This window comes from Lithobates pipiens, unplaced genomic scaffold (genome assembly GCF_037356315.1).
Source record: "Lithobates pipiens isolate NorthernLeopardFrog02 unplaced genomic scaffold, aLitPip1_a1.2 Scaffold_8, whole genome shotgun sequence".
Classification (NCBI taxonomy): domain Eukaryota; kingdom Metazoa; phylum Chordata; class Amphibia; order Anura; family Ranidae; genus Lithobates; species Lithobates pipiens.
Window position 1 is genome coordinate 163,097,255 of NW_027507903.1, and position 27,824 is coordinate 163,125,078.

The following is a 27,824-nucleotide window of genomic DNA, read 5'->3' on the forward strand; positions in this document are numbered from 1 at the left end:
ATAGTTCCCCCCAGCAATAATAGACCATCAACAACCAACTATAATAGACCACTCCCTCAACAGTAGATTCCTCCCAGCAGCAACTGAACCCCCCTACCCCAGCAACAATAGATCCTCCAGCAGGCAGCATCAATAGACCCTCCAGCATCCAAAAACAATAGACAACTCCATCAAACGTATATTCCTCCCAGCAGCAATTGAACCCCCCCCCCCCCCCCAGCACAAATTGCTCCTTTAGCAGCCAGCATCAATAGACCCTCTAGCAGCTAACAACAACAGACCCCTCCCTCAACATGCATCCCTCCAAAGCAACAATTTACCCACCTCCCAATCAACAATAGATACTCCAGCAGCCAGCATCAATAGACCTTCTAGCAGCCAGCAACAATAGACCCCTCCCTCAACATTAGAACCCTCCCGTAACAATTTATCCTCCTCCTAGCAACAATAGATTATCCAAATCTCTGAATCACAATAGTAACAAATTTCAACTACTTTGAAATAAATTATGATGAAAACAATATCATGGATGACATGATGTGATAGTTTGGGCCTTTTGTTAATGTATGAAGCGTCCAAAATAACGTAACAACATAATGAATGATCTAAATTGATTCAGATCCATTAGGTTTTATTTTATGAGTGTATTATAATATGATTCTTTTTGTACTGGGGTTGAGAGACCATTCATTTAAGAGATTGTTTAATTTGTATGTGCGCAGCTGAACAAAATCAATTGGGAAAGAGGAAATTATATAAAATGAATACAATAACGAATGAAAACATTATTTCTGAAAATATGAATCAACTCAGAACAATGGATATATACTCACCCAAAATAAATATTTGTTTTGAAAACAAATCATTCTAACATGATTATGATGAAATTATTTACTTAGAGCCCGTTCACACCTGAACGTTTTGTAGCCCTACGCCTGAAGCTACAAAACGCTGGATGGGAAAAAATACATTATTCTCAATGGAGATGGTTCACATCTCCACTCCATGTCGCCTGAAGCCCTACGCCTGAAGCTCAAACAAGTTCTGGACGCTTTTTTGTCGCGCGAATCGGGCTGATTTGAGCGTTTTCATTCCCATAGAAACGAATGGAAACGCTCGATTTGAGCGTTTAGCGCGACAACGAGCGTTTCTACGGGCGTTTTGACGCTGTATCTGCTCAAGAAAAAATATGATTTACATAATTTAAATAAGGAAATGACATAAAGGACATAAAAAAATACACAGGAAGTGCACAGATCACCATTTTTAGCTCACATGGAGAACATGAATATGGATGAAGAACTGGATGAGACAGTATGTCTCCTAGAGCAGGAGAGGTTCATAAGAACGGTGAAGGAGCACCCCTGTCTATATGATACGAGAGATCCATGCTACAAACTGCGAGCGAGCAAGAGAAGGGCATGGAATCAGATTGCCATCCAACTTTTTCCAAACTGGGCAGACCTAACTGGCCATGTGAAGGATGAGAAAGGTAAGAGAAACCCCTGCAAACATAACCACAATAGGGACATAATAGATTGATTAGTACATTATAAGGCCCCTTTCACACTGGGACAGTGCGGGTGTTGGTGGGTTGGCGCTTTTCCGTTATTTTGTATGTGGTATGCGGCGGCTAGCGGCCGAAAAAAAAACCCCGCTAGCGGCCGAAAAAAGGTTAAAATCGCATGCAAAGCACCGCTGCATTAACCCTTTTTCGGCTGCTAGCGGGGGTTAAAACTGCCCTGCTAGCGGACGCTAGAACGCTGGCAAAGGGCCGCTGCAGCGGTGCTTTGTGTGCGATTGCGGCCCTTTGCCTGCGTTCTAGCGTCCACTAGCAGGGCAGTTTTAACCCCCGCTAGCGGCCGGAAAAGGGTTAAAATCGCATGCAAAGCACCGCTGCATTAACCCTTTTTCGGCTGCTAGCGGGGGTTAAAACTGCCCTGCTAGCGGACGCTAGAACGCTGGCAAAGGGCCGCTGCAGCGGTGCTTTGTGTGCGATTGCGGCCCTTTGCCTGCGTTCTACCGTCCACTAGCAGGGCAGTTTTAACCCCCGCTAGCGGCTGGAAAAGGGTTAAAATCGCATGCAAAGCACCGCTGCATTAACCCTTTTTCGGCTGCTAGCGGGGGTTAAAACTGCCCCGCTAGCCGCCGCTAGAACCCTGGCAAAGGGCCGCTGCAGCGGTGCTTTGTGTGCGATTGCGGCCCTTTGCCTGCGTTCTAGCGTCCACTAGCAGGGCAGTTTTAACCCCCGCTAGCGGCCGGAAAAGGGTTAAAATCGCATGCAAAGCACCGCTGCATTAACCCTTTTTTGGCTGCTAGCGGGGGTTAAAACTGCCCCGCTAGCCGCCGCTAGAACCCTGGCAAAGGGCCGCTGCAGCGGTGCTTTGTGTGCGATTGCGGCCCTTTGCCTGCGTTCTAGCGTCCACTAGCAGGGCAGTTTTAACCCCCGCTAGCGGCCGGAAAAGGGTTAAAATTGCATGCAAAGCACCGCTGCATTAACCCTTTTTTGGCTGCTAGCGGGGGTTAAAACTGCCCCGCTAGCCGCCGCTAGAACACTGGCAAAGGGCCGCTGCAGCAGTGCTTTGTGTGCGATTGCGGCCCTTTGCCTGCATTCTAGCGTCCACTAGCAGGGCAGTTTTAACCCCCGCTAGTGGCCGGAAAAGGGTTAAAATCGCATGCAAAGCACCGCTGCATTAACCCTTTTTTCGGCTGCTAGCGGGGGTTAAAACTGCCCCGCTAGCCGCCGCTAGAACGCTGGCAAAGGGTCGCAATCGCACACAAAGCACCGCTGCAGCGGCCCTTTGCCAGCATTCTAGCGGCCGCTAGCAGCGGCGCTTTGCCGGTGGTATAGCCACGCTGGCCCATTGATTTCAATGGGTAGGAGCGGTATTCACCGCTCCAAAGATGCTGCTAGCAGGACTTTTTTTACCGTCCTGCTAGTGCCCCGCTCCAGCACTCCTGCTTTCACAGTGCAGTGAAAGGAGTCGCTTTTTCATGTGCTATACCGGCTCCCTTCTCTCAATTGTGAAAGCCTGAGGGCTTTCACACTGGAGCGGTGCGCTAGCTAGTGAATACACTGCTCCTTCACTGCTTCTACCTGAACAATGCCACAGTGTGAAAGGGGACTATGCATGGGAGTATGAGTATAGTATTATCATAATGTCCTAAATACATGATGACACACTCTGACCCCTAGTGGATATTGGAAGGATACTGCATAAAAAAAATATATATTTCTAAAAAAAAAACATGGGACTTCTTGTCAATACATCCAAGCATTTTTAATAATAAATCAGTACAGCATAGTATATACTATGGTTGTATTTACAAAGAAATAAAGTTTATTAGATTGCCTCAAGCTGCCATGGGACCTGTCCTGCTGGTGACATAAAGTAGGAGGCAAATTGATCCCTGACCTGTGTCCCTTGCCTGCTTACACGAACACCGGTCCAATGAGCCCTTTCCATGCTCTCATGGACTGGGTCCTCAAAGTCATATCCATCCCGCTGGCGAACAAAATTGTGCAAGGCACATGCAGCTTTGACCACACAAATTGCATTTTGCATGTTGAGACCAATCGGAGTCTGCCATTAGAACAAAAGAAAAATATTTCTTATAATTGAAAAACTGGCTTCCACTACCCATGGGCTTTACGATAAGTATATGTTTCCCATCGATGGCTCCAACACAGTTGGGGAAGTTGCAGCGTTGCCAGAAAACATCCGAGATCCTTGCCCAATCTTCCGCTGTCGGTTTCTAGAATACAATATCCTTTAGTATGTCGTAAATGGCAGAGCAAGTGTCCCGAATTATGTAGCTTGCTGTGGATTTCCCAACCCGAAAGGCATAATGTATGCTCGCTAAAGATTGTCCGGTTGCTAGGTACCTACAAAGAAATAAACATATATATTTTAATGTGTTTTTTAACAGTTAAACAGCTCAAAATAAAGTGGAAGAGTATACGTGATGCCTACACTCGACATCTAAGACTGCAAAGGGAATTTAGGAGTGGATCTGGGGCATGTGCTCCGAGAGATTATCTGCATGCAAAAGAAATGGAATTCCTTCGGCCAATGCTGGCTTTGGGGCGGTAAGCTATCATCTGTGTACGAATGTCATTAAACAAAATTTAAAGAGAAAGTTATAATAATTCAATTCTATTTTCAGGACTGAAAACTGCTGGGAGGACAGTAATCCAAATGAGGATTTGGACACAGATGCTAGTCAGCAAGCAAGCCAAGCATCAGGTGATCAAAGTCAGCAAGCAAGCCAAGCGTCAAGTGATCAAAGTCAGCAAGCAAGCCAAGCATCAAGTGATCAAGGAGGCCGGGATCTGGAGAGCCAATTGTCGACTCCAGCATGGTCTACATCTGAGACACATGTGCGAGATGAGACGTCCCCACTATCTATTTCTGCTCGTGTACCTGCTAGAGCAATAAGAAGGAAGGCTCCTGATCCTGACTTCAACCGCATGCTGGACATTATGACCAGTATGTCAGAAAAAATTAGCAGCAACAGGTCTCATGTGCAGGTTTCTGCAAGATGTCTGGAAGGTCTGATGGAGAAGGTACCATCAGAACTCCAGGCAGACATGTTGGCAGGTACTATACGCTATATTGCGACTTTTATACCACCAACCCCCACATATAGGTCCTCAGAGCCTCCGCCACCTTATGGTCCCTATGCAAATCACCCCCCGCCCCATCTGCCAGCACCACCATCCTCTCATTACCTTCCTCTGCCAACACCACCACCTTCAAATTACTTTCATCTGCCAACACCACCACCACCACCACCTTCTATTTGGCAGCAAAATGAGAATCCCTCTACCTCCAACTGGTCACAATATGGCCATGCAATGAATGTGGTGAATACACCCAATGAGGGAGACAACTCCTCCCAAACATTCCATCGTCTCCAATTATTTTATTTTATTTTTTTGATTCATGAGCTACGTTAGCTCTATTTCTTTGTTGAGCTGTATATGTGCAAAACGCACAAACGAACAGAAAAAGTTATAACAGAAAAAGTTATATTTCAATAATATTTTAAATAAAAAAAATAAAGTTTTTATTTGGCTTTAAAAATGTGTGATTGGTGTTTATTTTAGGCATATAAAAAATTATTCATATTAGGTTCTTCATTAAAATGGTTGTATACTCATTTTTGGGACTTTTACCTACAGGAATGCCTATAATAAGTTTTACCTGTAGGTAAAAAAAATATCTCCTAAACCTGTATGCTTTAGGAGATATTCCCCTCGGTATGCGCTGCTGACTGCAGCGGTGCATGCGCACAAGGGGATTCTCAGCCTGAAAATCCAGCAGTGGCTGGCCGGCCGGAATGAAATCTCCCGCGCGCATGCATGGGAGTGACGATATCACGGCTCCAGCCACTCACAGCGCCAGAGCCGCGATACCCGGAAGAAACGCAGAGGGAGCATGTCAGCTCCCTCGGCGTGGATCGGGCTAGATGTCGGGGCCTCGTTCTAAGGTGAGTATTTCATAATGAGCTAGTATGCGGTGCATACTAGCTCATTATGTCTTTTGCTTTGCAGGGGTAAAAAAAAAGCGTGTTTACTACCGCTTTAATCTCAGTTAAGCCCCAAACCAATTTGCAGCCAAAGGACCAGGACCCTTTTTGTGATTCGGCACTGCGGCGCTACAATTGCGTGGACGTGCAACGTGGCTCCAAAACAAAATTTATGTCGTTTATAGGGGATAGTTTTATAGCATTTTTATCTTTTTTTTTTTCTTTAATGACGGCGATTAGCGATTTTTATTGTAAGTGCGACATTTTTGCAGACACATCGGACATTTTTAACACATTTTTGGACACTGGCAGGAAGGTGTTAACCACTAGGGGGCAGTGTAGGTCTTATGTATGACGTTATGTGTTTTTTTATTTTAGTGGGCGTGGCCTGGCATGTGACGTCACTGATTGGCTTTCCGATCGGTGACAGCCACAGTAGTAAGCACAGGGAAAGGTTTGTCTACTCGGATCTCTCCTCGTTCTTCAGCTCTGTGACCCGATTGCGGGACACCAGCGGCAATCAGGCCCGCTGGTTCTGCGGCCACGGTCACAGAGCTCAGGGCCGGGTCAGGAACGCACCACCGGCGGGGCACTCTCAATCCACGGCTGGGCACTGAGCAACGTACAGGTATGTGCTTGTGCTCAGCCGTGCCATTCTACCGATGTACATTGGCGTGAGGTGGTAAGTGGTTAAAAAATGAAATAGAAATATGACAATATTACCTCAGTGTGATAATTAGTCGTTCCACAGGGGGTATACTGTTCCTAAAATAAGTGTCCATTCGCTGCAAACGGCTACTGAGTAAACCCAGTAACTCATCAAAGCTGTGAAAAAAATAAAAACAAATATGGCATTTATGGGTGGACATTATAATATAAGACAGGAACAATGTCAAACATCATGAATTCAACTATTTTGACTAACCTTTTTATGGACATCCTGGTGTAGTCCAAAAATGTATCTTCATGGGCACGTAGGTCACTGTACATGACCCAAAATTGTCCTCTCTCTTCCCGATCGGCAATTACGGGGTGTATCCAATATCTGCGTGCCCTCTTCTTCCTCCTCTCTTGTTCACGCAGAAAAAATGTGGCAACAGCGGATGCTGCCACAAAACATGCCATCTCATAGTCACTCATCTTATAGTAGATAGACAGAGAGCACAATGCTGAACCGGAAGTACATGAGCACAATGTTGAACCGGAAGTACATTAAGTACAGTACTCAGGAAGCAGATGAAAAATATTTTTCCTATTGGCTAAAAAAAAAACCGCCAAAGTTAAAAAACGCCGGAAAACGCTGTATGCAAACGCGTGACAAAATGTTCGTTGTCGCGTGACAAAGCGTGCGTTGTCGCGCGACAAAACGCCGGTAAAAACGCTCAAACACGCTATGCTCAGTTGTGAATGCAGCCTTAACGAATATAACTGACACAAAACAAAACAAAACAAAACACGTGCGCACTTCTCTAGCTGTAGGCAAGCCTGTCTGTTACTTTTAGGAGACAATCTTTACGTTAGTAGCCCTAGACCAGTCAGAAATGGGTAACCTAGTCAATACCTTTTTTTTTTTTAGGTGGACTTGAAACATAAGTTGTTTGTACTTATAGGAAAAGCCTTTAACACACAGGTTAGTAGTAAAAACAAATGGCAATCACCCCAGCATATAGCTAGTGTTTGTAGCAAGAAGCATGTGGAAGGGCAATGCACATCAAAAATAAACACAAATTCCCAGCTCACTTACAAGCTAGCCTGTAAAAAAAACATATTGACCCTGTCTAAGCCCTTGTACACACGGTCGGAGAATCCGTCGGAATGTGTCCTATCGTACCGTGTTGTCGGATAATCCGACTGTGTGTGGTATGCATCGGACTGATTCCGTCGGACCCAATTTTCCAACTTGTTGGAAATATTTCCTGACCAACTGGGCCGATCGGACATACTCCGATCATGTGTAGAGAATTTTGATCGGACCAAGTGCCACGCATGCTCAGATCAAATTCCTACATCAAAGCTATTGGCTACTAGCCTGAATGTAGTCCCATCGTAATGAAATTACGTCATCACGTTCTGAAAGATCGGATTTTTCGACAACTTTGTCCTACCGTGTGTATGCAACAGTTTCGGACAAGATCCGACGGACAAAATCCGACAGACAAAATCCGACGGATTTGGTTGTCGAAATCTCCGACCGTGTGTACAGGGGCTTATAGTTCAGGTTAAAAACAAAGGGTTAAGTCGCACACATTTGCAAACATTTGTAAGCTGCAGCAGCAACATCAAGACACCCCAGTGTACAGCGGTCCTCTAATTTAAGTCCCCCAAAATTGATTATATATATATTTATATATATATATATATATATATATATATATATATATATATATATATATATATATACACAGTTGTGCTTAAAAGTTTGCCTACTGGCAGAAATTGTGAAATGTTGACATTAATATTGCAAATATGACTGATCATGCAAGAAAAAAAATGACTTTTATTTAAGGCTAGCAATCGCAGGTCTTTTGACTATTCTTTACTACCTCCTCATGTGAGAGCTAACCAATGCATTCCCTATGTATTCACAGACACTAATTATGATTTAAAAAGCCACAAATGTGGGAAATTAATTTTTAAAGAGGAAGTAAACTCTGATGGGTTTTACTTCCTCTTTTTCTCCCTGCAAACCCTGCAAATTAAAAGCATAATGGGCTAGTATGCCTATCCACACAGACACTAATCATGATTTAAAAAGCCACAAATGTGGGAAATTAACCTTTAATTGTCATTTTAACCTGTGTGTGCCACCTTCTGTGCATGTACCAAGGCCAAACATTTGAAGGTATGTAAACTTTTGATCAGGGCCATTTGGATGATTTCTGTTATCATTATGACTTAAAAAGGAAAACTATGTCATAATAAATGGCTTCATGTGATTTCTATGCTTAAATAAAAGACAGTTTTTTTGACAGGAGCAGTTTGAGCACAACTATATATATATATATATATATATATATATATATATATATATATATATATATACGCCTGCATTTACAGTACATGCACCTGATCTTTAATGGAATCCCAGTCTTAGTCTGTAGGGTTTAATATTGAGTTGGCCCACCGTTTGCAGCTTCAACAGCTTCAACTCTTCTGGGAAGGCTGTCTACAAGGATTAGGAGTGTCTATGGGGGTGTCTGACCATTTTTACAGAAGCGTGACAAGAAGGCCTGGCTCACAGTCCCCCTTCTAATTCATCCCAAAGGTGTTCTATCGGATTGAGGTCAGGACTCTATGCAGGCCAGTCAAGTTCCTCAACCACAAACTCACTCATCCATGTCTTTATGAACCTTGCTTTGTGCACTGGTGCGCAGTCATGTTGAAATAGGAAGGGGCCATCCCCAAAGTGTTCCCACAAAGTTGGGAGCATGAAATAGTTCAAAATGTCAAATGGTATACTGATGCCTTAAGAGCTCCCTTCACTGGATCTAAGGGGACAAGCCCAACACCTGAAAAACAACCCCACACCATAATCCCCCCTCCACCAAATGGTTTGGACTGCGAGACAGGCCTTCTTGTCCAATATTAGTGCCTGACCTTACAAATGTGCTTCTGAAAGAATGGGCAGACATTCCCATAGACACACTGCTAAACCTTGTGGACAGCCTTCCCAGAAAAGTTGACGCTGTTATAGCTACAAAGGGTGGGCAAACTCAATATTGAACCCTATGGACTAAGACTGGGATGTCATTTAAGTTCATATTCGTGTAAAGGCAGGCGTCCCAATATTTATGGTAATGTAGTGTACAAACAGTATCTCACAAAAGTGAGTACACCCCTCACATTTTTTTTTTTATATTTTATTATATTTTTTCATGTCTAAACTGCTGGCAAAAATGAGTACACCCCTAAATAAAAATGTCCAAATTGGACCCAAAGTTTCAATATTTTGTGCGGCCACCATTATTTTCCAGTACTGCCTTAACCCTCTTGGGCATGGAGTTCACTAGAGCTTCATAGGTTGCCACTAGAGTCCTCTTCCACTCCATGATGACATTACAGAGCTGGTGTATGTTAGAGACCTTGCTCTACTCCACCTTCCATTTGAGGATGCCCCACAGATGCTCAATATGGTTTAGGTCTGGAGACAGGCTTGGCCAGTCCATCACCTTTACCCTCAGCTTCTTTAGCAAGGCAGTGGTCATCTCAGAGGTGTGTTTGGGGTCATTATCCTGTTGGAATACTGTCCTGCGGCCCGGTCACAGAAGGGAGGGGATCATGCTCTGCTTCACTATGTCACAGTACATGTTGGAATTCATTGTTCCCTCAATGAACTGTAGATCCCCAGGGCTGGCAGCACTGATGCAGCCCAAGACCATGACACTCCCACCACAATGCTTGACTGTAGGCAAGACACACTTGTCTTTATACTTCTCTCCTTGTTACCGCCACACACGCTTGACACCCTCTGAACCAAATACGTTTATCTTGGGCACATCAGATCACAGGAAGGACATGGCTCCAGTAATCCATGCCCTTAGTCTACTTGTCTTCAGCAAACTGTTTGTGGGCTTTTTTGTGCATCATCTTTAGAAGAGGCTTCCTTTTGGGACAACAGCCATGCAGACCAATGTGATGCAGTGTGCAGCGTATGGTCTCAGCACAGAGAGGCTTACCCCTACCCCATCAACCTCTGCAGCAATGCTGGCAGCACTCATACATCTATTTCCCAAAGACAACCTCTGGATATGACGCTGAGTACATGCACTCAACTTCTTAGGTCGACCAGGGCGAGGCCTGTTCTGAGTGGAACCTGTCCTGTTAAACCACTATATGGTGTTGGCCACCGTGTTGCAACTCAGTTTTAGGGTCTTGGGACACTTCTTATAGCCTAGATCATCTTTATGTAGAGCAACAATTCTTTTTTTTCAGATCCTCAGAGAATTCTTTGCCACGAGGAGCCATATTGAACTTCTAGTGACCAGTATGAAAGAGTGAGAGTGATAACACCAAATTTAACACACCTGCTCCCCATACACAACAGAGATCTTGTAACACTAACGAGTCACATGACATCGGGGAGGGAAAATGGCTAATTGGGCCCAGTTTGGACATTTTCACTTAGGGGTATACTCACTTTTGTTGCCAATGATTTAGAAATTCATGGCTGTGTTGAGTTATTTTGAGGAGACAGCAAATTTACACTGTTATACAAGCTGTACACTCACTACTTTACATGGTAGCATAGAGTAATTTCTTCAGTGTTATCACATGAAAATGAAATATTTACAAAAATGTACTCACTTTTGTCAGATACTATATATATATATATATATATATATATATATATATATATATCGGTTTGCCTGGAGGGAGCCCACTCCTCCTTAAAAGTATGCACATGACACCCAGCAAGGGCACAATGGCAGCTGCAGGTGTCCAGTGCTAGGGATGGCCGAACGGTTCGCCCGGCGGTCGTTTCGCAGCGAATTTCGGCTGTTCGTGGTCCGCCCGATCGGCGGACTATTGCCGCCGTTCGCCCAGCGGACTTCCGTGTTTACTGTGTAAAAGAACTTTGAACTATGATGACACATCCATCATGGGGTACAGGACAGCCAATTGAGACATTACAGCACATGGACACTTGGACATTCCCCCTAACTCATAAATAGACCCGATCCGGTGGCCATTTTACATTCTTTCGTATGTCACTATAGGGAGAGGTTGCTGTGTGGAGCAGGGAGAGACTGCAGTGACCCAAATTGCTAGCTATTTGGTCCACAAAAGTTCTTTTCAGGACTGGTATAGGTGTTAGGTGTAGTTCAGGATATAGGTTTGAGGCACTGCTGTGCTAGTGATTGTTGCAGCAGCCTGAGTGTCTTTTGTCAGTGTAGAGAAAGGGACAGGACGCTGTGTGCTGCAGGGACAGTCAGTTTAATCATAAGCTGTTACTATTGGGTCCACAAAAGTGCTATTCAAGTTATTGTTCCAGCAGCCTCTGTTTTGTCAGTTTAAAAAGGGACAGGCAGGGAGCTGTGTGTGAGGCAGTGAGGGACAGTCAGTTTAATCAGTAGCTGTTACTATTAGGTCCACAAAGGTTCTTTTCAGGACTGGTATGGTAATAGGCTTGTACACGTATAATATTCTTTCTTCCAAATATAGAAAGAATATTATACTTGACTGCTGCCCTTCTGCTGCAGTAGTCCTTTATCAGTATAGGGACTGAGGTACAGTCTGCTAATCATTCACAACCTACTTGTTCCACAAAGGTCCTTATAAGGACTGGTAAGGTCTAGGGTACTACAGTACATAGGGTTGAGTGAGGTACAGTCTGCTATTCCTTAGGGACTGGTATAGGTCCACAATTTATATAGGGTCGAGGTGCACTACTGCTGACTGCTGCCCTTCTGCTGCAGTAGTCCTTTATCAGTATAGGGACTGAGGTACAGTCTGCTAATCATTCACAACCTACTTGTTCCACAAAGGTCCTTATAAGGACTGGTAAGGTCTAGGGTACTACAGTACATAGAGTTGAGTGAGGTACAGTCTGCTATTCCTTAAGGACTGGTATAGGTCCACAATTTATATAGGGTTGAGGTGCACTTCTGCTGACTGCTGCCCTTCTGCTGCAGTAGTCCTTTATCAGTATAGGGACTGAGGTACAGTCTGCTAATCATTCACAACCTACTAGTTCCACAAAGGTCCTTATAAGGACTGGTAAGGTCTAGGGTACTACAGTATATAGGGTTGAGTGAGGTACAGTCTGCTAATCCTTAAGGACTGGTATATCACGGTGCTGGTGTCAGGGTTTTATGTCACGCTGCTGATGTCAGTGCTCTCTATCACAGTGCTGGTGTCAGATCACTCTATCACGGTGCAGGTGTCAGTGCTCTATATCATGGTGCTGGTGCTGGTGATCATCTCCTGCACCCTCTTCTTTGCCTACCCTGACCTTGCCTCGCCTCCATTGTCTCAAGAGTCCTGAATTGTCAGAATTTCACATATAATAAAAGAATGCTTGTAGTTGTCGATCCCAGATTCACCTCATACATGTGTTATGCCATTGGCCATGTGGTGGGACTATGTGTGCACAGCTAGTAATTATTTTGTGGCTGCAAATATGACCTGTAGGTTTGTAAAGTTCACCATCCCTGTGCTGTGCTGACTTCCTCCTGGGGCTGCTTTTTATGAGGCGCTCCCACCATCCATGTGCTGTGCTGAATTCCTCCTGGGGCTGCTTATTATGAGGGGCTCCCACCATCCCTGTGCTGTGCTGACTTCCTCCTGGGGTTGTGCCTCTGCTGTGCATATTATGAGGGGCTCCCACCATCCCTGTGCTATGCTCATTATGAGGCGCTCCCATCATCCATGTGCTGTGCTGACTTCCTCCTGGGGCTGTACCTCTGCTGTGCATATTATGAGGGGCTCCCACCATCCCTGTGCTATGCTCATTATTAGGGGCTCCCTCCATCCCTGTGCTATGCTGACTTCCTCCTGGGGCTGCTTACGGTGCAGGTGTCAGTGATGTATATCATGGTGCTGGTGTCAGTGCTGTAAATCACAGTGCTGGTGTCAGTGCTTTATGTCACGCTGCTGATGTCAGTGCTCTCTATTATGGTGCTGGTGTCAGATCACTCTATCATGGTGCAGGTGTCATTGCTGTATGTCACGCTGCTGATGTCAGTGCTGTATATCACGGTGCTGGTGTCAGTGCTTTATGTCACGGTGCTGGTGTCATTGCTGTATGTCACGCTGCTGGTGATCATCTCCCGCACCCTCTTCTTTGCCTACCCTTACCTTCCCTCTCCTCCATTGCCTTCATGAGCTCCACAGTCCTGAATTGTCACAATTTCACATATAAAAAAAGAATGCTTGTAGTTGTCGATCCCAAATTCACCTCATACATGTGTTATGTCATTGACCATGTGGTGGGACTATGTTTGCACAGCTGGTAATTATTTTGTGGCTGCAAATTTGACCTGTACGTTTGCAAAGTTCGCCTCCCATTTAAGTCAATGGGGCCGGCCACGAACGTTACGGTTCGCGAACTATCGGCCACGTTCGCGGTCCGCGTTCGCGAAACGTCCCGTCGGAAGTTCGTCCATCACTATCCAGTGCATCTCCACACCAATTTACTAACTGTACAAACAAATGGCAACCAAGTCAACCTATAGCTAGCCTTTGCAGCAAGGAGCACATGGAAGGACAACACACATCAAAAACAAACAAAAATTCCCAGTTCAGCAGCCTGTGTTCAGCAGAATTACAGTAGCCTGTGTAGAATCAGTAGCCTTTTCCATAACACAGATTGGTAGTAAGTATTTAGCATGTGGGTTATACTTCTATCTACAGGTTTGGGTACTGGCAAAACACTAGGAATGTAAATTATGAAAGTAAACCACAAGAAGAACTGTTATGTGGTATGCTTGTAAAGGCGGATGAGTGGAGTATCTAGTGGGGAGAGATCACTTGTCAACAAATTCACTTGAAAAGAAAAAAAAGCTCTTCCACATTGTCAGTGGGAAGCCAGGAATCTACAGGTTAATTCCAGTCACCATAACGGCCAATTTTACAAACAGAATATAATGGAAATGTCTTTGTAGCCACAGCTCTATAAGACCCAATGCCTGAAACAACAGGCTGATCTCCGTCCTAATTGCAAAGTAAAATGAACTGTGCCAATCAGAGGATCAATAATTTCTTGCAAAGTTGAGTCTTATGGGACTTGCTGAAAAATAGGCTCTTCAGGAGAAGGCTGTTAAGTCTCTCAATCTGAATAGCAACCTCAGGTCCACTTAGGAATGGGGTTCAGTTGTAGAAGGCACCAGAGGGCATTTACAACCTTTGTAGATAGATGTTTGCATTCATTGCACATAAAATAATAAAAATCCATAGTATATATTAAAGGTCTTGATGTATGTGAGGTCTGAATCTCCATTGCAGAGTTGTAAATGTTGATACAGTATATTGGGTCTGGGGAGACTGGGTAATATTGGTGCCTTGGGTATAGACTGGAAGAGTGCCTTGCAATTAATGAACACATTACAAAGAGGTTTGGAAAATGCTAGAATGAGTTCAGTTAGTGAAGGTTACAAATCAGACTAACCCACAATTGTTGAGATCAGTAAAGTAAGGGTCTTCCAAAGCTATTGTGAAGAAATGCCTCCATGCTACAGTTTTAAGACTTAACTCACAAAGTTCACAGAGAATGGGTCACACCAACAGCTGTATCAGGGCTCTGAATTTGGAGAAAAACCCTCTGCAGCTAATTGACACAGAGCAGTGGTGTAACCACCAGGGTCACAATGGTTGCACTTGTGCCTGGGCTGTGGAGGGGGGCCTCAGGATGGCTGGACCAAATTTCAGCATTGGTCTCCATTCCTGTAAACTGTGGCTGCCTTTCTATGCTCTCTGCATTCTCCCCCACTGGTTGCCTCTCCCCCTCTGTGATCTCCTTTGCATTGCAGTCATTGGTTGCTGGGACTCTCAGATGTTCTAGCAGCCATTGACATGCAGCAGACACTGGAGGGGAGGAAAATAACCTTAGAGCATCAGTTCTTCCACCTCAAAGCTCTGCCCCTCAACTTTGGCTCCTAGCCTCCCACAATTACTGGCTTGCAGCTGCTTCTGAGTCCTGGTATGGCAATTTATGGGCAGGGGTGCTGATATAAGGGTGGTCTTCCTGATCTAATGGTGGTCTCTAAAAAGGGGGGCAGTGATATAAGGGCACTGTGAGCTAATGGAGGTCTCTAAGGAGAGTGATGTCTGCTGCTGATCAGAAGTCAGCACCGCCAATTAGATCGGAGTCTCCATATATCAGCACATCCACTTAAATACCCCTTTATATTAGCACCCCCAGTTAGATCAAAGTGCCTTTAAATTATCACCCCCTTAGAGACCCCCCTTATTTTAGAGACCGTTTATATTAGCAACCCCCTTTCGAGACCCCCTCATTATATCAGAGTCCCCTTATATCAGCAACCCCCCCCCCCCAGAGATCAATGGGGGGGGGGTGGGCGCAGGCCGATATAAGGGGACTTCAATATAGAAAAATAAGTTTGAATAAGATTGAACCTTTAGCACCATTTGAAGCTTTAATAAAATTGAATATTTTGCATGTTTATTGTTTTTGTATTAGTTTCCTTAAATGAATTTGCAGCATTCATGAACATATCCTAATTTACCTATTAATTAATCTAATCCAGGCACCCATGTCTTCTTTCTTCAACCATAAATGCTTAAAGTTAAAAATAAAACATACCCAGCCAATTAATGTTTCTCATACAAAGCGCACCCTTTTATTGAGGCAGTTGGGACTAACTGGCTTAAAAAAGTGTGCTCTTTGCATGAGAAAAGTACATTTTCTGGATGTTTTTTAATTGTTTTCAGCCTTTGGAATATATGATTGATTGTGTAAAGAGTGACATGTTGTGATTTTCCTGTATTTTCTTTTCTTGGATTGCTGCATTGGACACTTACTTTCCAGGAGCACCGAGATCCACTGCTGTGATTTTACCAAGCAATCGCAAAAGGGCAGTCTCCATAATATATACTAGTTGGAGGTCCCTCCAGAGTTACCAATGGTGAATGCCAGATGTCTGTTTTATTTAGATTGCTGGGCCTTATAAAATGCCTGCAACCCTGTGTTTACTATTTTTGATACTTTTTTTCTGAAGCCATGTTTTCCATTCCTCTTTTTCCTAGATCATGTTTTTGAGAGGAAGAGCATGGCACCGCTGAAAAATATGGGTTAGTACCATCCATTATATTCCGTAGGTACAGCATGCTGGGCCTCACCAATTCAGGTAAAGGTTTGCTGTATGGTAGGGTTTTGTTTGAGTAATAGCTGTTGATGCTGACAATTATAGGTCTCTATTTTTTTAAACTCTATGTGCATTACAGAACAGATTGTGGCTAGAGTAGTAAGAATGTGGGAGTGGGCCATGATAGAATACCAGCTACCATTTTTGCAATATAGGTATGGAATGGATAAAGCAGCAGATGAAGGGGGCAGGAACAGGTCAACTGACATATAGGACAAAAAGGTATACATCTATTTTTTATTCATTTTTAGAATGTATTCATGTTTACAAGTGATAATTTCTATCTAGGTATTCTTTTTCTTTTTAGAAGCATTATAAAAATATGTAGTGTCTTTAAAGCCCAAGTCTGGATATCTGAAAAGTCTTCCTTACTATGGGGCTGTTCCTGCACTGCAACAATTAATGGCTTGTTTATTCAAGGGAACAGTAAAAGCACTTTTACTTACCCAATCCTCTGCTCCTCCAGCAGACAACTCACCCCTATGTTCTGGTGATGGACTAGCCCATGATATCATCATATCTAATGCATCTTGATGATGACAGGACCAATAGAGCATGGGGTAGAGGATGCTGTTAGGACTGGTCTAGGAGGAGGTGCAAAGGATTGGGTAAATAAGACTTCTCTATGCCCCCTAGACCTAAACGAGCAGTTAAAGTGGTTGTAAACCCTTACAGACAACTTTTCCTTACAGGTAAGCCTATAACAAGGCATACCTGTAGCTATTGTGCCGAGACGCTGTGGGGGCTTTGATCTAAGGTGAGTATTTCGTAATGAGCTAGTATGCTATGCATACTAGCTCACTATGCCTTTGTCTTTCAGGTTTTTTGGGGGGGTTCACAACTACTTTAACCCTCACAGTATGAGTGCAGCCCCACTCTAAGGGAGAATGTTCAGGTTTCTCAAAACTCAGTTATAACAGAAGTAAAACCATATATGTGACAGCATCCTGAATAGGCAATACAATTCATCTATCAATGTCTTTCTCTGATTTCCATATTTTTCCACTATAAATATTAGCCATATTTTGCTAAATTATACCACAAATACCTACCATTATTATTCAAGTTGTGTCTTGTTTGGAGAACCCTTTTAAATTTAGTGACACTGCTGGATCTACAGAGGATGTTGGAAGTTTGTAAACTATAGATAGCAGTAGGGAAGGCAACGCCTTAGTTAGCAAAACTTTCCTTTCTGCTTACCTTTTCCAAATCACTATGAATGAACTGTATCCTGCTGAGATATTGTATTATAGTATAAGGGAGAAAAAAGAGACACTCTATGCAACAAAGTGGCATTAAAATGCTGTTGTACTTGCCTTCAAAGAGGCAGAATATGCTACTGATAAACTTTAGTAACATGAACTAATTATTAATGCTGCTAGCAGGAAATGTGTCTTTCTGAGATAAAAGTGAAGGTAAGGAGAGAACAGGGCTGAACACTTGCACACTCCTAGGTTTGGTCCTTTAGAATAGTCCATTATTTAATTCTGGGAAATGTCTCTTGATTAGCTTAACCTTTGCAAGCACTTAACCTCTTGAGAAAGCTGCCAAATCAGACTGGAAGAAAAGTGCACTGTATAATTCCACAGCAGTATGAAAATACAAAATTGGATATACATGAAACGATTAAAACCTTTACCTTGTAGCAATGCTGCTAACTGCTAAGAGCAATGTAAAAAAAAAATACATAAAAAGCCATACTAAAAAGGATAGACTAAAAGAGTAATAATTAGTACAAGAAATATATTTTGCTCTCTTTTATCATGATTTACAGTAGACTTTGCTGTATAATAGTGTAACTTCACTTGTGTTCATTTCACATCTCTCTTGGCCATTTTTATACATTGTGAACATTTTAGCAAACTTCATTGCAGTACTCCACTCACTTCCGACTTTCTAAATGCTGAGTACGAGGGTTTGCTTGCTTTAGTCACATGATGAGTCTCAGGTTCAAAATAAGGGAAACATTTCTTAAAATATATTAAAGGAATCCTGTCAATTGAAAATTACTTTTATGGGGGAGTTCTGTAAAAAAAACTGTAACAAATGTTATGGTTACAAGGAAGAGATATTTTTTTACAAGTACAGGAAAATCATAGCTGGCTGTACATTGAAAGAGAAAGGTAGTATTTAAAGGCCTTAAAAAAAATACCTCAGGCTGCAATGCTCATCTTTAAAGTGGTTGTATAATCTTTTTTTTAACTTTTACCTACAGGAAAGCCTATAATAAGGCTTACCTGTAGGTAAAAAAAATATCTCCTAAACCTGTATGGTTTAGGAGATATTCCCCTCGGTATGCACCGCTGACTGCAGCGGCGCATGCGCACAAGGGGATTCTCGGCCTGAAAATCCGGCAGTGGCCGACCAGCCGGAATGAAATCTCCCGCGTGCATGCGCTGGAGTGACGATATCGCGGCTCCGGCCACTCACAGCGCCGGAGCCGCGATACCCGGAAGAAACGCTGAGGGAGCATGTCAGCTCCCTCGGTGTGGATCGGGCCAGATGTCGGGGCCTCGTTCTAAGGTAAGTATTTCATAATGAGCTAGTATGCGGTGCATACTAGCTCATTATGCCTTTTGCTTTGCAGGTGTTAAAAAAAATAAAAATTAGCGGGTTTACTACCGCTTTAACCACTTGATAACTGGGCACTTAAACCCCCCCTCGTGACCAGACCAATTTTCAGCTTTCAGCGCTCTCACACTTTGAATGAAAATTACTCAGTCATGTAATACTGTACCCAAATGATTCTTTTGTCCTTTTTTTCCACACAAATAGAACTTTCTTTTGGTGGTATTTGATCACCTCTGGGTTTTTTATTTTTTGCGCTATAAATGAAAAAAGACTGAGAAGTTTCTGTGATAAATTTTGCAAATTAGTACTTTTTCTTCATAAATTTTGGCCACAATTTATACTGCTGCATATCTTTGGTAAAGATAACCCAAATTAGTGGATATTATTTGGTCTTTGTGAAAGTTAGAGAGTCTACAAGCTGTGGTGCAAATCATAAAAAAATGATCACACCTGATGTACTGGTGGTCTATCTGGTGACCCTAACAAGCCAGGATAGTACAAATATCCCCCAAATTACCCCTTTTTTGAAAGTAGACATTCCAAGGTATTTAGCAAGATGCATGGTGAGGTTTTTGATGTTGTCATCATTTTTTCCCACAATTCTTTGCAAAATGAAGATTTTTTTTCCACAAAATTGTCATTGTAATAGGTAATTTCTCTCACATGGCATGTGTACACCACAAATGACACCCCAAAATACATTCTGCTACTCCTCCTGAGTATTATGATACCACATGTGTGGGACTTTTTCATAGCCTAGCCACATAGAGAGGCCCAGCATGCAGGGAGCACCGTCACGTGTTCTAGGAGCATAAATTACACATCTAACTTGTTGACTACCTATTACACTTTTGAAGGCCCTGGAGCACGTAACATTGACATGGCACTGATGACAGATGGCACTGATACATGGCACTGATGACACATGACACTTATGTGGCACTTATGACAGATGGCACTAATACATGGCACTGATGACACGTGACACTGATGACAGATGGCACTAATATGTGGCACTGATGACATGTAGCACTGATGACAGATGGCACTAATACGTGACACTGATGACAGATGGAACTAATACATGGCACTGATGACAGATGACACTAATACGTGGCACTGATGACAGATGGCACAAATACGGGGCACTGATGACACGTAACACTGATGACACGTGGCACTGATAACAGATGGCACGTGACACTGACAGGTGGCACTGATGACAGATGGCACTGGTACGTGGCACTGATGACAGGTGAAACTGATGACAGATGGCACTAATTGGTGGCATTGATGAAATGTGACACTGATGTGGCACTGATGACAGATGGTACTAATATGTGACACTGATGACAGATGGCACTAATACGTGGCACTGACAGATGGCACTAATATGTGGCACTGATGACATGTGACACTGATGGGGCACTGATGAAAGATGGCACTTATACATGGCACTGATAACAGATGCCACTTATACGTGGCACTGAGGACAGATGGAACTGACAAGTGGCACTGGGGACAGATGGTACTGACAGGTGGCACTGGGGACAGGTGGCACTGGGTGCAGATGGCACTGACAGGTACTGTGGGCACTTTATTTTCCTTTTTTTATACCCACTGACACGGCAGCCATTCACTCTCCCTCCCAACATGTAGGGAGCACCGTCACGTGTTCTAGGTGCATAAATGACACCTCTAACTTGTTGACTACCTACTAAACTTTTTTAAGGCCTTGGAGCACCAGGGCAATGACACGTAACACTGACATGGCACTGATGACAGATGGCACTGATATATGGCACTGATGACACGTGACACTGATGTGGCACTGATGACAGATGGCACTAATATGTGGCACTGATGACACGTGACACTGATGACAGATGGCACTAATATGTGGCACTGATGACATGTGGCGCTGATGACAAATGGCACTAATACGTGGCACTGATGACACATGCCACTAATACGTGACACTGATGACAGATGGCACTAATACGTGGGACTGATGACAGATGACACTAATACGTGGCACTGATGACAGATGGCACAAATACGGGGCATAGATGACACGTAACACTGATGATAGGTGGCACTGATGACATGTGACACTGATGACAGAGGGCACTAATAGGTGGCACTGAAGACATGTGACACTGATGTGGCACTTATGACAGATGGCACTAATACATGGCACTGACAGATGGCACTAATAGTTGGCACTGATGACATGTGACACTTATCTGGCACTGATGACAGATGGCACGTAAACGTGGCACTAATGACAAATGATACTTATATGTGGCACTGGGGACAGATGGCACTGACAGGTGGCACTGACAGGTGGCACTGAGGACAGGTGTCACTGACAGGTACTGTGAGCACTTTGTTTTCCCTTTTTTTTTAGTTTAAATAATTTTTATTGAAAGTTTTTCTTCACAACAGAAGGAGAACAAGTGCGTCATAACAAATACATCATCAACACTTACAATTTGCTCTTGCACCATAATCCAGGTAACCTTCTTTCTAAACATCTGAAAGAAAATGGAGTGTTTCTTCCGGGCCTTGGCTATCGTTATTTTGGCACCTAATAGAAGGAAAAATTACAAAGTCTGGGAGACTTTAGGTAAGTCTGGTATGTTATGATTGAACAACGCCTTGCTGGGGTGTGGCATTATTGTACCCCCCGTCAGGGAACTAACGGTATGAAAAACTTTACGCCAGAACAATCGGATGCGAGGACAGGTCCACCAAATGTGGATCATGGAGCCTTCCATCTCACAGCCTCTGAAACAGACTGGCGAAGTACCAGGGTATATCTTAGCCAACCTGGAAGGAACATAGTACCACCTGATTAGTACCTTGAGGCTGGCCTCTATAAGGGAGATGTTGAAAATACCTTTAAATGCTCTAGTTGATACCAAAGTGCAGAGTCCCAAGTGCTGTCCATGTCAGCCTCCCAGGCTCGAGCATACGAAGGTTTGGTTTCTTTAGTCATGAGAGCCATGTAGATCAATGAAATGCCTCCCCTCTGATCCGCTGCATTTGCACACCAATGTTCATATTGAGTGATAGTAGGGGGTAATGGTTTAGTGGTCCAGATGGAGTGTAGATAATGGGAAATTTGTGAGAATCTATAAAGTTGGGCATGTCTAATTTTTCCTTACAATGTGACAGTGAGAGAGGACCTGCGAGGGAAAGGAAGTGCCCAATTCGATAGAGACCTTTGTCTGTCCACCATTTGAAGGCCTTGATATTCAACCCCGGGGGCAAATCATGATTGTGAAAAATATGTGTTAGAGGTCTTAGTGGCGAAATTAGGGTGCTAAGAGTGAAAAGTTTGGAGCAAAGAGCTATTGAGTGTGAAAGGATGGGTGCCATTATCGCTGGTCTGCGTTTAGGGTCGCATCCCAGAAGGTAATCTATTGTGTTCCGAGGAATAGCTTGCCTTTCCATAGCTAGCCAATCAGGTTTTGTGTTCCTGGAGAAAGCCATAGATATTTGTGATAATTGTGCTGCCTGATAATATCCCCAGAGGTTGTGGAGACCTAATCCTCCTTGTGTTCTTAAACAGTAAAGTGTATCCGAAGGACATCTGTAACCTTTTTTACCCCAAATGAAACATAAAATGTCAGATTGTGTCTTGTTAAGGAATCGTTTGGGGACCGGAATCGGTAAAGAGCGGAATAAATATAGAAGCCTCGGGAGAAGTGTCATTTTAACCGCATGAATTCTGCCCAGCCAGGACAGACCACATCTAGACCAACGCTCCATGTCGGTTCTACATTTATGCACTATGGTGGGGTAGTTGGATTGGAATAGCGTATTTATGCCAGACGTCAGTTTGACATCTAGATACAGAATCTGAGAAGGGGCCCAAGAGAAAGTAAATTTATTTGTGAGTTGTGTAAGTAGATCCGGAGGGACTGTTATATTTAGAGCTAGTGATTTGTTCATATTAACCCGTAGGCCAGAAGTCCCACTGAAATCCCATAGAGTCCGACTAATCATGGGCATAGATGTAAAGGGGGAGGTGACAAAGAGAAGAAGATCGTCCGCGTAAAGAGTGCATTTGTGTTCTTGAGAGCCACAAATAACCCCCTTAATGTCAGGGTTGGATCGCAGGGTGATGGCCAATGTTTCTATGGCCATAGCAAAAAGAAGCAGCAATGTAGGGCACCCCTGTCTGGTCCCCCTGCCTATGGGAAAGAGGTCAGAGTATCTACCCATCAGTCGCACCTGTGTAGAAGGGCTGGAATAAAGTGAGTTGATAAGGTTTAGAAAGTTTTTGCCACAACCCCATCTTCCCAGGATATCAGACAGGTATGCCTAATCTATCAAATTGAAAGCCTTATGTAAGTCTATCGACAGTAAAAAAAAACTTTGAGGGGGGCCCCCATCCCACTGAGATTTGAGTAGCGGTATAATATCGATAGTCCGTCTAATCTGGTCTGGACCTTGCCTCCCAGGGAGCCGACTGAGACCCGAGAGCCATGGAGGTTTGTTTCTGGAGCCTGGGTATGCTGATTGGATGCAGCTGTGGCAGCTGTGAACTCTGCGAAGGGCATCAGGATAGGGAGAAAGAAAAGAGATGAAAACGGAAAGGGGAAAATAGAAAAAATGGAAAAAGACAACATCAGAAACATTCCGAAGAAACATTCTTATGCTATTAACAACCCGTAATAGAACAGAGGGCCCCCTGACCCCTTCCCACCCCTAGGGCGGAGGGGTGGGACCGGATTATCCTTAGAGTAGGATAACCGGATAGGGATCCAGAAGCACCAGGAGGGCCTCTGAACCAATCAAGGTGCACTGGGTCCACCACAGCCCCACCACCCCTAGTCAGTTGTGTCTGAAAGTCCTGAATGGACCCATAATCTCCTGTAAACAGAGCGCCCATCATTAGCATAAGCAGCAGGGGAACTGTGTATCAGCTCCTCCTAATGGGATTGTTCCTAGCAACCCGCCCAGGACCCATCCGCCCCCCAGCCCTCCCCCCTCAGGTAGGCGAACCGGTGAGTGAGTGGCGCCTGACCATTGGCACGTTCCAAGAACTGTATTTAAGTCCAGAGCAGGTCACCCCGAACAACCCCATTTGCATCCATCCTGAATCCAAATGCATAACAGTAGCGTAGAAACAAAATTTGTAAAGCCTCCAAATCTGAAGGAGGATGACGGCTCGCTATTAGTGGCTTAGCCTGGAAAAATTGTAAGCAAAAAACAAACAAAACTTTTGATATATTCTAAACCGGATAAAAGGTAAACAAGAACCGTTTTTCAGAATTATAAACCCTCCTCAGGGAGATGGTAAGACCAAAGTCCTTCCAACAGAGATCTGAACAGACCTTTGTGTCTAAAACAAGAAAATTGCCTATAGCCGTAGGGCCAACCTGAATAGTCAGTAGTTGAAAAGTAAGATGACAGTCATTGCATCTAGGGTGAGGGCCCCCCCATCCCTGCCTCTATATAGAAAAGGAGGAAGAGAGAGGCCAAAACCTTCCCCGTACCCCAGAGAATGAGCCAAAAGCAGGGGAAAAAAACGTATCAAAAAAGGAAAAGGGGTTGGAGTTTCATGGCGGCAGGTTTTCTTTGGAACGTTTGGAGCCTTGCTTCAGCCAGACATGTTGGAGCGGGCTCGCCGGTGGAGGTCTCTTGGTTGAAGTATGGGTTCCTGTGATGGTCTGTAATGCTGAAAGATCCAGATGGATCAGTTCAAGGTAAGTTAGGAGACGTTCGCCTTCCGGAAAAGAGGAGAAACCAAAACTTTTGTTTTTGTATGAAAAAATTAGGCTTAAGGAGAAGGACCATCGATATGTGATTTCCTTGTGATTTCCTTGTCCAAGACAACCTGAAGTAACAGTTTGAGGGAGCATCTCTTCTGCACCATGTATGTAGAGAGGTCGGCAAATATCTGAATTTTGTGTCCCTGGAATGAGAGATTATCCGAGTACCTGGATTTTCTCATGATCTCCTCTTTAACTGAGAAATAGTGAGGTTTGACAATGATGTCTCTGGGCAAACCATCCAAGCGAGGGGCTTGAAGTACTCTGTGAGCTCTATCCAGCTCTAAGCAATGTTCGGGAATGTCAGGGATAAGGCTTTTTATCAGGGACTTCACCACCTTTTGAACCTTTTTCAGTTTCCAGGAGCCCCTGTATCCTGAAGATATATCTTCTTGATCTATTTTCGAGGTCATCGATTTTTGCAAAGGCATTTTCTAGTTGATCCTGCACCTCTTCCAATCTGGTGGAGTTCTGGTTTATCTGTGTCACCGCCTGATCGGCCTTCCATTCTATGGTATCCTCAGCCCTATTTGCTGCAGGTCTGCCTGTAAAAAAATGGTAGTAATTTGTGCTGCGTGTAAGGCCAGGCTTTTAGATAACATTTGTGAAAACGCAGTCATCATGGATGGAAAGTCAGTGGGAGTAGGGATTTCTTCATGTGCATTGCTCACTGTGAGCAGCAGGCCTGAGTGGGGATCCCTCATGGGGATAGTGGGATATCCTGTGCTCAATCTGCCCAGTAATGACTCAGTTGAAGTGGGGGAATTAACTGGCTGTAGAGGAGTGCAGTCTGTACCTGGATAAGGCAGCTGGTTCTGATCCTGGTCTGCAATAGATGTTTCCGTGGATTCTGAGGCAGGAAGGCCCCGTGCTGCCGATGCCATTTTAGCATAGCTGAGGGGGCCGTTTGCCGCTATCATCTGGCTCGACAGATCCCTCCTGGCCAGCGGGGAGGACATCTGCAGGATCCTGGGGTGTTCCCCTAACCAGAAATCCAGATGTGCGGGACGCAGGGACACTCTGTATGCTCCGGTGGTCAGCGACGGGCTGTGGTGGACAGAGCTCTAGACATCGGTGGCCATCTAGGGAGCTGCCACGCATGCACCTCCTATTTTCCCTTTTTTTTACACTCACTGGTGCTGCAGCCATTCACTCTCTTTCCTCACACGCTGTCTCTGTGTGAGGAGGGAGAGCTGGCAATGAGAGATGATCTCATATGTTTACATATGAGATCATCTCTCATTGGATACTCAGATCGAGTGCTAAATGGCCGCTGTGATTGGTCATTTAGCACGATCTGTGATTGGCTGTGTCCAAGGGACATGACAAATGCAGAATTTCCCGATGCATGCCCCCAGCCATGCCAGAGGGGAAGAAAAGAAGAAGATGTCCAGGGACACTCTCCCGGCAATTGGAGTTCGTGCTGTAGCCATCTTTCGGCTATAGTGCGGACACCTAGAGGTTAATCAGGAGCTGTCCCCAACCAGTCCTTAATTTTGTGAGTTGAATGACACCCAGCATTGTTCAACCAGTCCTTAATTTTGTGAGTTGAATGAAACCCAGCATTGTTCAACCAAGAAACCTGCGTTACATCAGAGGGGGGCGGGGTCACCCATACATCATTGGGGAAGTCCGGCTTCCCATTTGCGTCAGAGGGGGCGGGGTCAGGTGACAGGTGGCCCCCGCCTTCCGCATATAAGAAACCTCAGGCCGCCGGGATCCTCCGTGGAGACAGAAGATGGATGGATGCGCTGCACTGGATCAGATCAGCCATCGCTGGACCCCGGAGAGATGATCATCCGTCGCTAGATAGCAAGAGTGGATTACCACCACTGGAATCTTTTTTTATTTATTTTTTATTTTTAATAAAGGACTTTTTCAAAAGTGTGTCTTATTTAACTATTTTTTACACTTTCTTTGAAATGGAAAGGGGGTACAAAAGTACCCCTACCATTTCACAAACGGGGGGGCAGGATCTGGGGGTCCCCTTGTTAAAGGGGGCTTCCAGATTCTGATAAGCCCCCCGCCCGCAGACCCCTACAACCACCGGCCAGGGTTGTGGGGATGAGGCCCTTGTCCTCATAAACATGGGGGCATGGTGCTTTGGGGGGGACCACAAAGCATCCTCCCAATGTTGAGGGCATGTGGCCTGGTATGGTTCAGGAGGGGGGGCGCTCTCTCATCCCCCCTCTTTTCCTGCTGCCTGCCAGGTTGCGTGCTCGGATAAAGGGTCTGGTATGGATTTTTAGGGGGACCTGAAGGGTCTGGTATGGATATTTAGGGGGAACCCCACATCAATTTTTTTATTTAATTTGACGCAGGGTTCCCCTTAATATCCATACCAGACCTGAAGGGCCTGGTAATAGAATTTGGGGAACCCCATGCTTTTTTTTTTATCAATGACTTTCAATGAGTGTTATCTGTATTACGGGAGCCGACAATTCATTATAGCCGCGAGTGATTTTAAATAACTTTTTTCCTGCAGAAATGACACTTTGTGCAGGGACAGTTCTAAGCACGGGAAACATGCGCCCCATTCACAGGCCTACTATAGACACCCCCCAGGTATGAAATTTAAAGGAATATTACACTTTTATTGTTTCACTTTAATCATTATTAAAATCACTGCTCCCGAAAAAACTGCAGTTTTTTAAAACTTTTTTTTGCATTGATACATGTCCCCTGGGGCAGGACCCAGGTCCCCAGACACTTTTTAGGACAGTAACTTGCATATTAGCCTTTAAAATTAGCACTTTAGATTTTGAATGTTGGCATCCCATAGACTTTAATAGGGTTCTAAAGTTCACACAAAGTATGCTATATAGAATTTAGCAGCTCAGTCGAATCTTATTTATACATTCGACAGACACCATAAGCCTTCAAAGACAGATTCAACCGTAATTCATGTGGATTTTCGGACGAATGCAATTTTTGAACGAAAAACGAAATAAATAAAAACGAATTTCGGGAGTAACTAAATAAATACATTTTTCAGATGAAAACGAAATTCTGAAACAAAATATTTCACTCTGCACGTGTCTAGTGCTAAGTATGGGTCTTCCTACTTGCTCATCATCTATGCATGCCTGAAGTGAACATGAACAGAAGCTTC